The sequence below is a fragment of the Rousettus aegyptiacus genome, unplaced genomic scaffold, assembly GCF_014176215.1.
Source record: "Rousettus aegyptiacus isolate mRouAeg1 unplaced genomic scaffold, mRouAeg1.p scaffold_m13_p_7, whole genome shotgun sequence".
Taxonomy (NCBI): domain Eukaryota; kingdom Metazoa; phylum Chordata; class Mammalia; order Chiroptera; family Pteropodidae; genus Rousettus; species Rousettus aegyptiacus.
In genome coordinates, this window is record NW_023416310.1 from 86,387,685 (window position 1) to 86,404,782 (window position 17,098).

General features: G+C 36.0%; 1 long non-coding RNA gene across 1 annotated transcript in view; it reads right to left on the minus strand.

Moving 5' to 3' along the window:
* Positions 1-17,098, minus strand: part of LOC118605189 — a 509,541-nt gene that overhangs the window by 115,253 nt on the left and 377,190 nt on the right. The window contains exon 8 of the long non-coding RNA XR_004951970.1: positions 14,814-14,891. This is a non-coding gene — a long non-coding RNA (uncharacterized LOC118605189). The remainder of the gene's footprint in view (positions 1-14,813; positions 14,892-17,098) is intronic.

Consider the following 17,098-nt stretch of genomic DNA (forward strand, 5'->3'; position numbering starts at 1 on the left):
TGAGAAGGATGGACTACATGGAGGGCGAACAGGTTCACCTTAGTGATAGTGACTGCTTGGTATTTGCTGCCTGGAGCTCCATGTTGAGAAGAATTTGGAGCTCACATGCGGGCTTAGTAGGAAGAGGGAGTGATGAGCATCATTCACCTTGGATAAGAGTGGTGACTCACCGCATTTCCGACTGCCTTGGACCAGAAGATCATTTATATTTCTTCCAGCTCCATAACACAATGCCAATTTCACATCACTGCACTTAATTTGCAAATAGGTACACCTCCAAAAACAATTCCTCACCAAAAAGGAATGCCATACTAGCTTTAAAACATGTCCTATTTTACTGTAGTGTTCATTAGTGTCAACTTTGTTTATGGATATCAATAATGTCTTTTCTATCTTAAGAGATTATTCCAAAAGTCACAAATCATGAACCTAGGTGCACTGCTCCATATTCTCCAAAGCAGATGGGTGGATTTCTAGGAACTCTATCAACTGAAATTAAATAATGATTCAAAATTTACCCATCTTTTAATTTTTTTATAAATACGCTGCTTTAGCAGGCCTGCCTGATCAATGAAGGGGAAATTCTCTTCTCCCTTCACTCTTCTGGGATTGACCTTCGCTTCTGCAGTGTGAAAAAAGACCCCGTTCACTGTAAAGATGTTTTTAACAAGGATGTCCTCTTTCAAGGGGACTTTCTCCCCCAGACAAGCTGATGGTATCTAGTAAATCTGCCTTTACGATGATTATGTGAGTTTCATTTCATTTTATTTCTCTCCTCATATATAATATGCAGGATAATAGATGATCTAGCACTCGAATGCCATGGAAAGATCTAAAAGAAAATGCTTTTGTGAAGGGCCACAGTAGACTCTGCTGACTGCTAGTACTGCCAGATTGTGACAAAACTTCGTTTTTTCATCAGCATTCTGCTTAATTTACCACAAGCGTCATCTCCCAGGGCTATCGGCCTGGAAAGATGATGCCCTTGTTGTGCAGACTTCAAGATGCTGACCACTGAGGGGCTGGGGCTCCAGGGAAAAGCACCGACATTCACAGTTTCCCACTCTACTTAGCTGAAGCAGGCAGATGCCCTGACACCTGAGCAAAAGGACTGAAGCCCAGCAGGTGGGCAGACAAATATCTCGGCAGCATTTGCTGCTGGCTGTGATATGTCCAGCTACCTGTCTTCAGGAAAGAGACTTCACACTACTTACTACTTAATGTATAGAGCTGCACTGGACGATATTCCAGCCACTAGCCACATGTGGCTATTTAGCACTTGAAACGTGGCTAGTCCAAACTGAGATATGTTGAGTATACGCATCAGATTTTGAAGACTTAGTGCAAAAATGAATGCAATAGTTTTGATTCCATGCTGAAATGATCGTATATTAGATAAATTGAGTTAAATTATGTAAATGATCAAAATTAATTTTGTTTACTGGTTTTACTTTTTTAATGTGGCTTGCATTATGTTTATACTGGACCTCACTGCTCTAGAGTCAAGAGTATCATCAAACTCCACCCCTTCCTTTTTCAGAAAGGAAAACCGAAAGCCTGACTAGGCAAGCAGCTTGACCATGGTCACACAGATGGCGAATGAGAGTTGGGATGAGTCATCACATCTCCAACTTCCAGCCTTGACCCCTTTTATACTGTGTCATCTCCTAAAGAGACGCACACAATTGACCTGTATATCATTTCATATTCAATCCCTTAACTCACTGATGATGGTGTTAACTTTGCTAAAAGTGCAAACACATCCCACATGATTAATAGGAAAATCAGAGAAACAAAAAAATAGCTTTGGATATCTTAAAAGGGCAATACAATAGTAAGGCAGTTCAATGTAGAGTATAAGAGCACAAATTCAGGAGCAAGACCACCTATCCGGGTCCTAGTTCTGACACCGCCGCCACCATTTTGTATTAGTTATTTCGATGGATCCCTCTACCTGCCTTTTCCTCTCTCTAAACATACACAGAATTCCGTCAACTCCAAACAAACCTCTAGACTCTGGCATCTTTCTTACTTCAGTCCTTTATCTTTCCAAACACTGCCCACCTTATATAAATAGATGGTCTACACCTACTGTCTTTTTTTTTTTCTATCCATGTTTTTCCAATGCCTCAAGGCCCTGGACCAAGTCTAAGATGCAGCTTTCTGAAGTGGGTTTTCAAAGGTACGACAAGATACCACGTGGCACTGTCTATTCTTTGTCTGTTTGTTCTTGCCTTTCTTGTACATCCTCCTTTTAATTCTCTTTGTTCTTCTGCTAATTCTCTGACCACTCCTCGTCTTACTCCTCTTCTTGGTTCCCACTTCCCCTCCCTCATCCTGACCTTACTCAAGGTCTACTGCTCTCCTTTCACTCAGCTTGTTCTAGGCTGGTGACTGGATTCTCCCACTGAGTCGACCACCCTGCTATGCATATACTATCTATCAATCTCTCTCTCTTTCTCTCTCACCTACACTTTGCCTCTCTCCCGCTTTCCCCATCTGTTTTAGCCATTTCCAAGGAAATGGCCCTTCTTCAAATAAAAACTAAGATAAAACGCCTTCTCCTCCAGCAAGTTACTCTCGGACACCTGAGCTTTATTTCAGTTAGTGATCTTACTCTATCTCAGTTTTTCAAAATTGAAAACAGAATTTTCTTAGATCCTCATCCTGTATTCTGACAAATCTGAATCTGAATTCTCGCTTTATAGATTACTCGCAGTATTATTTAGAGTTTTACAGTGAAACAGGATAGGAGATATAAACACACACACAGAGAACGTGTGCACAGGGTGGGGGGAGGGGAGAGAGGTGGATTGATTTATTATGAGAAATTGGCTCATGGCATCGTAAAGTCTGAGAGGTCCCATGATCTACTATCTACAAGCTGGAGACTCAGGGAAGCTGATGCTGTGTTCAGGGTAAGTTCAAAAGACTAAGACCCAATGGAACTGATGGTGTAAGTCCCAATACAAGGGCAGAAGACCACTGTCTTACCTCAAGTAGTCAGGCAACGAAAGAGGAAATTATCCTTCTTCTACCTTTTTGTTCTATAAAGTCCTGGATGGATTGGATAAAGCCCACCCACACTGGAGAGTGCAATCGGTTTTACTCAGTCTAACAATCCAAATGCTAACCTCATCCAGAAACATCCACACGGTCACACCAAAAACAATGTTTAACCAAATATCTGAGCACCCTGTGATCCAGGCAAGCTGACGCATAAAATTAACAGTCATACTAGCTATGTAAATTTGATCAAGTTGTTCAAGGTCCCTGGCCCATTTTCTCATCTATAAAACAGGGTGTTGTGGGGATTATATAAGATAATACCTTCAGATAACTTGGCATATCCTTTTACCCACCTTGAAAACTACCCTCCAACTAAATTCCTATTCATTCATCAAGATGAATTGCTTGTGGCGTTTCTTTTTCCAAATAAAAAATACTCATTCTATGTCGGGCATTATTTGTATTATTATTACTCCACATTTAACTTGCAGAATTAACTTGTAGATTCTTTTACGCCTGTAGTACCCCATCATGACTTATAAATTCTTCCTATGAAATGTTCCTCATGTCTCTATATACTATCTCATTTCCCATCCCTACCATTTCTACCAGGCTTTTATCATTTCATAAATAATCTGCATTCAGTTCCCGACAGTGTCTTCTTCCCGTCCTTCTCGCCATTCATCAACTCTGCCGGGCTAATTTCATTAAAACTCTACTATTATTCTGTCTCTTCCCTGTTTGAAAGTTTTTCTATGGTGCCCTATTGTCTCTTCGGAGTGAAAAAAAAAAAAGAGAGAGAGAGAGTAATAACATTTAGGCCCTCCATTAACTGACATGAAATTACTTTTCTAGATTCATCTCCACAGTTACCTACAATACCCTCCACTCATGCCCCATTGATTCATTTCTTGGTTTGTAAATGAGCTTTGTGTTCCCACATATCAAGGCTCTTGCTAACAATATAATCTGCCTTGAGGGTGCTTCATGCTCCATCTCTGTATCCTTTTGAAATTCTAATTCCTTGACTCTTTCCCAGATCACTATGACTCACGCTTGCCTTTTCTGAATCCATAGCCATATCTATACCTCTTGGTTGGTCGTGAATCGTGCATTGCTTTGATCAGCAAGTACATGGGCTCTGAGCCAAAGATTAGGTTTAAATTTAGATCCTACTTCCTACAAGCCGTGTGAACTTGAGCAAGCCACATAACCTCTCTGACTCTATTTCCTCAGCTATAAAATGGGTACAATATTGCCTACTTCATAAAGCTGTTATAAAATTATATAAGATATTACACTTAACAAGTCACCTATCAAGAAAGTAAAATGCAACCCACAAGTGGGAAAAAATACTTGCGAGTCATATATTTTGATAAGAGTCTAGTATCCAGAATATATAGTAATGTTTACAACTCAACAATAAAAAGACAAACAACCCAATTTAAAAATGGGTGAAGGATTTGGATAGAAATTTCTTCCAAGAAGATATACAAATGGTCAATAAGCACATGGAAATATGCTCGATACCACTAGTCATTGGAAAATTATGGAAATGCAAATCGAAACCACAATAAGGTATTTTTCCATACACACTAGGATGATTATAAATTTTTTTAAGGAAATAAACGTTGGCAAGGATGTAGACAAATTGGACCCTTCATAAATTGCTGGTGGGAATGTAAAATTATGTAGCTACTATAGAAAAAAGTCTGGCCCTTCTGCACAACAAAGTTAAACGTAGTTATATACAACTCAGTAATTCTACTACTAATAGTTCATTTTAAGAAAAATAAAAATATATGTTCAAACAAAAACCTGCACATGAATGTTCATAGCAGTATGATTCATAACAGCCAAAAAGAAGAAACAACACAAATGTCAACTAATGGAAGAATGGATACTCAAATGTGGTATATCCATATAATGGAATATTATTTAGCCATGAAAAAGAATGAAGTACTGACATGCTACAGTATGGATCATCCTTGAAAACATTATGCTAAGTGAAAGAAGTCAGACAAAGGCCTTATGTGACACAATTCCATTTATATGAAATGTCTAAAATATGTAAATCCATAAATCGAAAGAAAAAAATAAACAAAACAGAAACAGACTCATTGATACAGAGAATAAACTGAGTATTGCCAGATGGGAGGGTGTTTGGGGGGACAGGTAAACAAGGTAAAGGATTAAGAAGCACAAATTGGTAGTTACAAAATAGCCACAGGGATGTAAGGTACAGTAGAAGGAATACAGTCAACAACACTGTCACAATTATGACTAAACTAAACTAATCAGTGGGGAGAGAAGATCATTTCATTAATTATATTGATGTCTAACCACTATGCTGTACATCTATTTTTTTAAAAAAAAAAAAAAACATCCAATCCATAAAGAAAACAGATTAGTGATTTCAGAGGATGGTGGTAGGGGGTGGAGAATAAGGAGGTGACTGTAACAGGTATAAAATTTTTGGGGGGTGGTGATGAAACTGAACAGTGCAATTCTAATTTGGATGTTCTAGGACTAGACTGTAGTGATAACTGTGCAACATTGTGAATGTACTAAAAACCACAAAATTGTACACTTTCAAATGGTGAAAATTATGGCATACAAATTCTATCTCAAAAAATAAAAATTAAAAAGAGAAAAGTGTGACATATAGTGTCTGACTTACAGATACTGAATAATTTGCTAAGTTTCCCCTTGCCCTTCATTAAAAATGGTGAAACTAGGATTCAAAATCAAGTCATTCTGGTACAAAGGCCATTATTTTTAGCACCTCACTGACTTTTCTCCAACATGTGCTGAAGCAGAGGGCTACTGGAAAGCAGAAATAGTAAAATAAGTCCTTTTAACGGTTCTGCTATTTTGACTAAAAAGTTGTTTATTCAATCATATAATCAGTTGATGGTGATTAAAGAAAAACATTATTCATATTTTTTGTTCAACTAAATGAATCTATGGAGACCATATTAATAGAGCCGAGCCAAATATACAAAAGACTATAATGAAAACTTCGAGGAGTGAAAAAAAATCAGGAAAGGCATGAAAAATAAATATTAACACTGCTTTTGCCTAAACAAAACATTGCGAGCATTGCTTTTGCCAAAGAGATAATGAAAGGAGTTAATAAAATCAAATTAAACTTAACAGAAAATTGGTTTGACAAATAATCCTCAGCTAGAGACTGTGTATTAAAAGCAAGGATTAAAAGGAAACAGCAAATATTTCTGGTGAGCCAACCACAGTGTACTAAATCAGACACACACGGCTTCATAACCCTTACATACTGCTTTCTCAGCCAAATAATCTTAGCCACATTACTTAATTTTACAAGCATGCAAATCCTCGCTTCTTTAAAATGACTTTTTCTCTTCTCCTTGATTCAAACTGGCCTTGTGCTCACTTGCTTCTTTTCTTCCCTTATCCTTCTGCATACTGCACAGCCACTCCCTTTTAACCATTAAGCACTTCTTCAGTCAGCATCAAACAGTCTTAGAAACAAAGCCTCAGGTCTGTTAACCGCAGAAACAGAGTTTTGGTCAAACTAAAGATAACATTGTGCCGCTCCACACCCATGAAGGCGAAGGAACCTATGAGCATCCTCTTGCAACTAGACATAATGATGCCATGACTGACATCAGGACCTGATGCAATGATCACTGTCTCTTAGCCCTGACCAATCGGCAGAGCCCATGACCCCAACTCTCCAAGCTACCATCACTAAGGAGTTTTCTCCTATGTAATCTATCCCTTAGAGCAGCAGTCGCCAACATTTTTGGCACTGGGGACTGGTGCTCCTATGATAATCCAATGCCTGATGATCCAAGGTGGAGCTGAGGTGGTGATGCTAGCTCTGGGGAGAGGTTGCAAATACGGATGAAGTTTCCCTGGCTTGCCCACCTTCCACCTCCTACTGTGTGGCCTGGTTCGTAACAGGCCGTGGACCAGAGGGTTAGAAATCCCTTTCCTAGAGGCCCCCCAGGTCTTTGGGTGCCAGCTCACTTGTGTCTCCAGGGCTGACGACATTTGCTTAAATAAACCTCTACTTTCTTTGCTGCAAACTTCTGACCATGTCTCTTTTGGCTTTGACACATGCAGGTAAAATGAACCCTGAGTGTGGTAACTATTTCTCCAACAATTTTTTTCCTCTTGTGTAAAATACAGAAACTAAAAAATTTCCTCATGAAGTCCCCATTGTTCTATAAAGGGCAGCAAGTAGGAATCCTAAATGGTAGCTCTGATTATTAATTATTATTCGGGACAGGTACAATGAAACCACTCAACATTCAAGTGGCCGTCAAATGACAAGACCTACTTTCAAAGGGAGAGCACAGTTTCCCTTTGTCAAATACAAGGCCCTGAATTTTAAAAGATCCTCTAAATCCTCTGCAATTTGAAATTTTTTATTCATAATTTAAAAGACTCACAAAAAAAGGGTCTTTGTTTACCCTTGATGGAAAAAAACATAATACAGAGAAAAATGTGGTTTTCTTTTGATATGGTAGACTAAGCTTACATAGTAAAGCCTCCACTTCCCACCACAAATAATTAGAAATATTTTTTAAATTACTCTCTCATGAAGCTTTCAGGTCCAGACAGTTTTAGAGAGGAATTTAACAAATGTTCAAGGCATAATTAAATTATAACTTATATAAAGAATTTTAAAGATTAAAAGAAGATGACAATTACCCAACAGACTTCATGAGATGGGGACATTTTAATACCAAAACTAGAAAAAGATAGTAATAGAAAAGAGAATTATTGACCCACCTAATTTATATGTATGGATATAAAATTACTAAATAAAATATCCATTAGTTGAATCCAGCACTATCTTAAATCTAATAAATCATGCTCACATAGGGTTTGTCCCAGGAAGATAAGATTTTTTCAATGTCATAATATCTTTTTAAAAAATCATGACATAAATGGAATAATGGGGGGAAGGGACATATATAATCATCTCAATGCATGCAGAAAAGGCATTAGATAACACTCCAGGCATTTTCCTAATAAAAGTTTTTACCAAACAAGGAATAGCAAGAAAAATTCCTATTCTGATAAAAGATACCTCTCAAAAACATATAGCAAATACAACACTTAATGACAAAACTTTAGAAGCATTCTCATTAAATTCAAGAATGAGACAAAGATTTTCATTATAATTCCTGTGATTTTTTTTTTACTAAAGGTCTTAACCAATAGACTACAACAGGGGGAAAAAACTGGTATAAGGATTAGAAATTTCTGACATTTGTTCATGATTTTTCTACATAGAAAATTAAAAGAAAAAATTCGAACTACCAGAACTTATAAGACAATGATTTTATATTCAGCAGGATTACTACATATAAATCAACTATAAAAATCAATAAGTATTTATGACTAATCAATAATCACTTCATAATTATAAGAGGAAAACTATTACCATTTAAAATCATAATAAAAATCAAGAAATAGATCTAATAAAATGTTTAGTACCTTATGGAGACATTTTTCAAATGTTATTGAAGGTCACCAAAAAGAGGTGAATAAATGATTAGGTTTGTGGATGGAGAATTTAAATACTTTTATATGAAGATTTACTCTAAATTAGCCTATAAAATTCAGGACTATTAACCAAACAATCTGTCCTAAAAAAATAATAATTAAGCATATGGCATTAGTACATAAAGAGATCAATGAACAGTACAGAGAGCCTAGAAAGACTAAAGCATTTGGAAAACTTATAATATATGAAATATAACTTCATTAATCTGAAGGCAAAGTAATATTATTTAACAAATGGCACTTCTATTTGGAAAAAATAAAACTAAACCTGTATTCCACACTACACACAAAATCACTGATGATTTAGAGACCTAAATGTTAAGAAAAATAATGAGATCTATTTGAAGAAATATAGGAGGAAGTCTTTTTGACATTGGGATCAGAAAGGATTAAACAAGACCAAAAAAAAAGCACAGTTAATGAAGGAAATAATTGTTAAGGCTGACAATGTTAAAATTTTTAAATTAAAAGTGCCATAAAGAAATTTAGAAGATAAGTAGCTAAGGGGAATAACAACACAGATTAAGGATTAGTGAAAAGAATTTATGTGAATATCTACAAATAGTAAGAAAAAGGAAATAAAAAGTAGCAAATGACATAAAGAGGAAATCGAAACAATCAACGACCATGTAAAAAATGTACATCCTCACTCACCTGAAGGAAATTAAGGTTATATTGGACAATTTCTCACATACTTCAGATTAATAAAATCATAAGGTATAATAATATCAAATGTTGGTGAGGATGTGGGAAAAAAAGACAGAATTATACATTATGATGAGTACATTGGACATCAATTTGGTATTATCTAGTGATGTTTAAAATAGGTACAATCTACGACTCACTAATTCTGGTTCTTGGTGTATATCGCAGAGAAACACTTGCAGATGTGTACCAGATAGTTCGTCCAAGGTCATTTATTGAAGCAAAGTTTGTAATGAAGAAAAATTGCTTTCGACAACTTACATGTTCAACAACAGAAAAACTGATAAATTATGGTACCTTCATAGAATGAATACTATATAGAAGATATAGTATAGAGACTTATATAGTATGTAGCATTTCACAATGCTCTGATTTAAGTGAAGTAACTAGATCCATATCGATGGATACATTTCAAAACCATAATGTTGAATGAAAAGTTACAAAATGATGATAAATACAGTAAGTTAGAGTTTGTATACATTAAAACATACAAATCAATACCATATAACATTTATTGCTAATATAAATGTAAATAGCTAAAATAAAAATACAGATAGGAAGGCATTCCAAATAGTGTTGCCTCCAGGCATAAAAAAAGAAAAAGAGAAAGAAATATAGTGAGAAGGTCTAATACAGTATATTAATTGAAGAATAAGCAGAGAGAGAAGATGAAGCAGAAGAAATATTTGAACAGATGATGGATGAGGATTTTCCAAAACTGAAGAAAGATAGCAATGTGGAGATTTAAGAAACAAACTCAATGAACCTTGGTCTGCTTGGAATACGGAAGTTGCAAAAGGCACCTGTTCCTTACTGTAACCACCAAAAAACAGAAAAATTGCAAGTTCATGACCTTTCTGGAACCTATCAGAAAGGTGAGTTCACAAGGCAACAAATCTGAAAACAAGGAGAGGCAGTCTCTGGCAGGAGAAGATGGGACACAAGCAGTTGCTTACATGGAACAGACAGGGTAAGAAGAATTAAGCTGGAATTGTCTGTGAATTAATAAAGGCCAAGTGAGCACTGGTGAGAATGTGAAGAGCTCCCTGGGGCCACAAATACAGGGGGAGTTTATATGACACAGCTGTAGTTTCTTCACAAACCTCACTGGGCACATGCAAAAAAACTGGTGAGCATCTTGAGAGGGCATCCCTTTTGGTACAGATCTGGGGAAGGGGGATAGTGGTCAAATCTAAATGAAAAAGAAACCAAAATAATTCCATAACTACCAAATAAATTGAATTCATAATTTAAAACTTACCCACAAAGACATCTATCAAACATTTATGGAAATGTAATACTAATCTTTTACCAACTTCTCCAAAGAACAGCATAAGAGGGAATATTTCCAAATGCATTTAATTGATTATACCGTGATATAAAACCTGGCTAGGATGGAATAGGAAAGGAAAATTTAAGCAAATCTAACTCATTAATATAAGAACTTTTTTTAAACTTCATATAGTCAATATATAAAAGGAGTAAAAATTATAACCAAATTAAGGTTTATTCTAATAACACGAGTTTGGCTTAATTTTTTTAAAAATATCCAATTTTAATGTTGATTAACATACCATGGTTTTATAAATGTTAACATTACAAGAAGCTCATGAAGGCATACGAAAACACTTTGTACCATCTTTCCGAATCTTCCATAAATCTAAAATCCTTCTAAAATACAAAGTATTTTACAGTTTCTCACATTAACATGATAGAGAAAAATAGGTATTTTAATAGTTGTGGGAGAGCTATTCAATGCAATTCAAAATTCATTTATGATTTTAAAAAACTAAGCAATCTAAGAATAGAAATGTAACTCCCTTTATACAATAAAAAAATAACTTTATAAAGGCTAATAGCAACTTTAAAGTAAACTATTGAAACTCTCCCTTTGAGACTGGGAGTGAGGCAAGGATGCTCACTGTCACTTTCATAGTTCACATTGTACAGGTGGTCCTAGTTATTACAGTAAGGCAAGAAAGCGATGTAGACCATGAAGAGATTGGAAAGAAGGAAACAAGACAGTCATTATCCATGAATAATATGACTGCATATGAAGAAAATCAAATTATCTATAGATAAATTATTATAGTGTACCAGTGAATTTTGCCATATTACTGGACATAAAATTATTTGTTTTCTATACATAAGAAACAAAGTTAAATTAAAAAAAAAAAACTAGAAATATATCTAACAAAAGATGTACAAGACTTCTCTGCAGAAAAGCTAAAAAAAATTAGAACAATTAATGAAAAATAAACTATGTTCATGGAAATCTCAATACTATCAAGATGGTACTTCTCATTAAACTAATCTCTGTATTCAAATTAATTTTAATCTAAATCCCAAGAGGTTAACTTGTGGGATTTGAGAGGCTGACTTCAAATTATACATAAAAATGCAAAGAACTGGCATTAGTCAAAACACTCTTGAAGAACAAGACAGAATAACTCAATCCACTGTGTATATATAGACAGTATAAAGCTACGACTTTTCTTTTTTTTTAAGTTTATTGGGGTAACATTAGTTAATATGATTATATAATTTTCATGTGTACATTATCATTTGACATCTATATACTCTATTGCATGATTACCACCCAAAGCTACCATATATTTGATCCCCTTTACCCACTTCACCCTCCTCTAAACTCCCTATATTTGACTCCCTTTACCACGCCTATCTCTTCCCTCCTCCCCCATCCCCCACCTTCCGGTAACCACTAGTCCATTCCATGTGCCCGTCTTTTGTCCTGTTCATTTGTTGTAAAGCTATGATTTTCAATAAAGTGGTGTATTGATTCAAATATAGATCAATAGACTAATGAACTAGAATAAGGAGCCTTCTGTGAACCACATCAAAATCATCTCAGCTCCACCTTTAACTCCAGCATGCTACTGCAACAACATGTCACCTGTGCACCCACGCTGCATCTTGCTTTGGACCCACACTGCCTACCTCTCTCTTCCTGCTCTAGGACTGCTTTTACGGGATCCCCATATTCAGGGCTCACACATGTTCCACCTAGAGGTACATGGGGATTAACATCCGTGAAGCCAACCTTCGACCCGGGTCAGTGGAGGTATCAATAGAAAATCTTTCTTCCTTTTGTTCCCAGAGTGTTCTGGGTTGCATTTCATAAGGCTACTAAAAAGGTAAGAACTCCAATGACCTATACCAGTGACCCATTCAATTACACATCTTTGTATTGGCTTCCTCTGTTTTCCTGTTTTGCTTACCCTGTCTTGTACTACTGCGACCTGGAGTGCCCAAGCAAATCCAACTGAACCTTTGCCTTGAGGCTGTTTTCAGGAAAACCTAGTAGAAGACAGTGGCACTGTTGAACAATGGGTTAAGAATGGCTTTTGCAATGTTTTGATGCTGGCACAATTAGATATCCATTCAGAAATAATAAAATTTGACCCTTCCTTATACATCATTTTAAAAAATCAATTTCAGATGGATTATAGATCTAAATGTTAGAGGCAAAACAATAAAACTTTCAGAAGATAATGTAGGAGAATATCTTCAGGACCTCAGGGTAGGAGGAGACTTTTAAAGAACACAACATGGCCGTAAAATAAAAATTTGATAAATCTGACTACATCAAAATTAAGAACATCTGTTCAGCAAAAGACATCATTAAGAGAATGAAAATGCAAGCCCAAGATGAGAGAAAATACTTGTAACACATTTAACCAATAAAGGGCTTGCATCCGGAATATAAAATTTAAGTTTTATAAATCAATAAGAAAAAGACAAAAAACAAACAAACAAACAATATAAAAGTCAGGAAGAGAGCTGAACAGTAACTTTAACGAAGAAGCAATCCAAATGGCTACCAAACATATGAAAATGAGCTCGTGAGCTATCAGGAGAATGTAAATTAAAACCACAAAAAAACATAACACTTATACACATCCATCCACCTGATTGGCTAAAAATGTTTAAACTGACAATCCCAACTGTAGGCAAGGAAAACAGGAGAACTCTCAAATTTTGCTGACAGACTGTATACTGATACCACCTTATAGGAAAATCGGACAGTTTTTACTTAAACTGAACATATGTATTACCTGTGACCTAGTAATTCCACTCCTAGAAATATACTCATCAAAAATGCATACACACGCGCACCAAAGGAAATGGACAAGCATGTTCAAAACAGCATTATGCATTAGGCTGAAATTTGAAACAGCCCAAATGTTTATCAACAGTAAAGTGGACAAATCTATCCCTGTGTATTCACACAACAGAGAACAACGATGAAAATTAAAGAACTGCAGCTATTCACAACATGAATGACTGTCACAAACGTGATGCTGTAAAAGAAGTCAGATGCAGGTGTCTGTATGAATATGGTTAATTAAGATTCCCAAACAGCCAGAACCATAGTGTTTACAGATATATAAAGATAAAGAAAAGCAATAAAGCGACTGTCATACAGCCAGAATTAATAGGTACCCTGAAGGGGAGGAGGGAATTGTTTTTGAGTTGGGTCACTTGGGGGGGTTGATGGGTGCAGGCAACGCTGCTTTTGATCTGGATTACAGTTATACAGATAATGACATGACAATAATCCATTAGGCCATATGTTTATATTTTTATTTGTTTTTTCTTAAATGTGCAACGTGTCACAGTAGAAAAACTTTAGAAGAGGGATGCACATAGTCCTAACAGTGGATTTTCACTTAATTTTAACTCTCATTGTTATTATGAAAAGAAAATTTAACAAGCAGCCTAAAGTTAAGGCATGAGAACTGGAAAGGTTTTAGTCATAAAAATGCCTCACCATTGTCCATATGGCAGGACTTTCCAAATTCCTTTATACGTTTGATTACATTTTTGATGAGAAGTAGCTCAAAATAGTCGAGTGACTTTTCTAAGGGCAGAAAACTACTAGATACCTTTAACAAGAGTTGAATTCAAGGGTCTCCTTTGGGTCTAGGACACTTCCTCCAAACTCTAGGAAGTGGACTGTGAGGAGGAATACGAAACTACAGGCAGAGTAATTAAGAGAGTAGGAAGTGCTGGCATTGGGCTTTGCCTATTCAGCCCTAAGAAATAGTTGTTTAGGTTTTTGACTCTTTTCACTACTGTGTGTGTGATTTTTCTTTGTTTTTTTTCAGTAGACGCTCTTGCTAAGGCCATTTACCTAAGCAGAAAGCAAAAATGGGAAAAGGCTATGATCATTTGCCACAAGCAAAGTTTATCTTTTTTTGAGTCCTGGCTGCTTGAACCTGTGTTAGTACTAGGGTGAGTTCATGTTGAATTCTCAATTTCTGTTTACCTCTTTTAATGACATCTACTGCTGAAAAATAATCACCCTCCAAAGTTTTGGGTACTGGAACTCGCTCTCTGAGAGACCTCTTAAGAAACTGCTATATTTCAGCTATGAATAAATTACCCATCATGAATGTACTTCAACCCTGGAATAATGTGAAATGCCTTCGCCCCTTTAGATTACATCAACGTAACCACACAGATGCTAATTGTAATAGTCTATTATTTGCACACAGAATCAAGGGGCAATGTCCTACCTTAAGAGTTTAATGGCTCTAAAGCAGCAAGAAGCAGACTTCGTTATCCCTCTCTGGCTTTTCAGCAGCTGGTGGCCTCTGTAGGAAAATGCAAAAGCAGAGTAGTTAAAGCTTGGATGCGTTAGCATTTACACACCTGCTAATTAAATCAAAGGAGAAAACCTCATCTTCCCAGCTGAAAATCTTTGAACCTTGGAGCACACTCCAGGCACAAGCCGAGCACACTGCACACCTCATGTGGAACAGCGCTGTCCAAAAGAAATATAATGTGAGCCAAAATTGAGAGCAACTTATGTAATCTTAAGTTTGCTAGTAAAAATAAAACAAGTGAAATTAATTGCAATGATACATTTAGGGAATTTATCTAAAATACTATCTTTTCAATATATAATTAACATAAAAAATGTTGAGATACTATACAGTCCTATGTTACATTAAAATCCAATGTGTAGTTTAGACTTGTAAGTTATAGAGGAGGAAAAAATTTTTTCCTCTGCCTTTTCAGGTTGAGTACATGAGACCTGCAAATTAAAATGACAACTGACAGATTAATAGGAGAAAGGTACATCAATTTTCTTTTCTTTTTCTTTTTTGTATTTTATTTATTACATTTTATTTTTTATTTTAATCCCTCCCTCATTTTTTTTTTTGATGTTATTATTTTACTTTTTACAAGCACAGAAGCCTTCAGAGGAAAGACACGAAGATCCTAAGAGCTGGTTAGGCCTAGGGTCTTAAGACCATTTTAACAAAGGGTGATAAGTTGTGGAGAAGTGCCTAGACCTAAGAAAAGGAGTTTAGCTGGGCATGGTAAATTGTGGGGAGGTAAATATATGGAGGAAACTGAAGATAAGGGTTATCTTAATAAGATTTGTTTGCGCTGACCCATCACCAAGCAGACTTTTTGCCTCCAGTAGTAATGGTTGTCCTCCTCCAGCTACAGGGAGGAGAGGAGGAACACCCTCACAAGGGGAAATTTACACCCAGCTTTTAGGCAGATAGGGGAAGGCAGAGAGCTCTCTGCATCTGTAATTTCTCAACTGTCTTCAGCTCAAAATCATCTCTATACCAAAGTGGCATATTTTGGGGTGGCATAGTCTAAACCTCTTCACAGCACATCTCAGTTTGGACTCGCTACATTTCACCTGCGCAATAGCCACAGGCTACTAGTAGTTACTGTGCTGGACAGCGCTGACCTAGCACTTGGTGTTTCCCATAGAGCAGCTTCTCCAAATGCAAAGCTAAGATTTAAATTAGGCTATGAGCACAAAGAGCTTAGCATAACCTCAAAAACATGGTAAGCTCCAGTAGATGGTAGCTATTGTTATTGCTACTGTTGTTGCTCTTGGGTTGAATACCTTTGGCTTGTTTTCGATAGAAGTTCACATTTTAATTTTTATGTCCTTTCTATGGTCTATATGCATGAAATATCAAAATCTTATTACATATAATATTTGTAAATGCCATGCACATTGTTACATTTAACCACAGCCTTAATGACATAGATGCCTCACACTTTAATTGTTTTTACCATATGTCTGATTTTACATCTGCATACAACCTGTACTATTACTTCAGACTTGTCTTCAAAGCTTCTTTAGACTGAACATTTGGGATTTTACCCTCATCCTGAGAAGGCATAGCTCTGAAATAAGTAGTTTGATGTTCTAGATATATATTTTTCTTAATGTTAAAATAAATGCATAACTTAAAGTCCTGTGCCTCTTCTGAAGACATCATATATGCAGAAATAGCATACCTATCATATTTTGAGGAAAAAGTTACATAATCAGTATTTGCATAGTAGTCCATCCTGGCTCCACCATCCTTAAGATTCATGGCCTTGGCAGATTACTTAAGTCCTCCAACCATTAGTTAGTTGTCTTATTTATAAAATGAGACTGTCAGGGGATTTTGAGTATTAGATGAGATAATGCATACAAAGTTTTAGCACAGTCTCTGGTTTTGTTGAGTGCCTTGATAAAGAAACATTAGCTCTATCTTTAAGTGATAACATATTTTACAAAGCATTTCCTGTGTATTATTTTCACAAGACTCCACTAAAGAAACCAAGGATCATTATTTCTACTTTATAGATAAGAAAACTGTCCCTGATAACTTGTCCCGGGTTAATGGACAAGTTTGTAGCAAAGTTGGACTCAAAGTCAAGTCTTTGAAGGCACGTTCATTGCTACTTCCACTAAACTACATTTGCTGTGACAGAAAATATGTCTATTTTAATCATTGCCACCTACTAAAAAAGGAATCTTACCCCTGGCAAAATA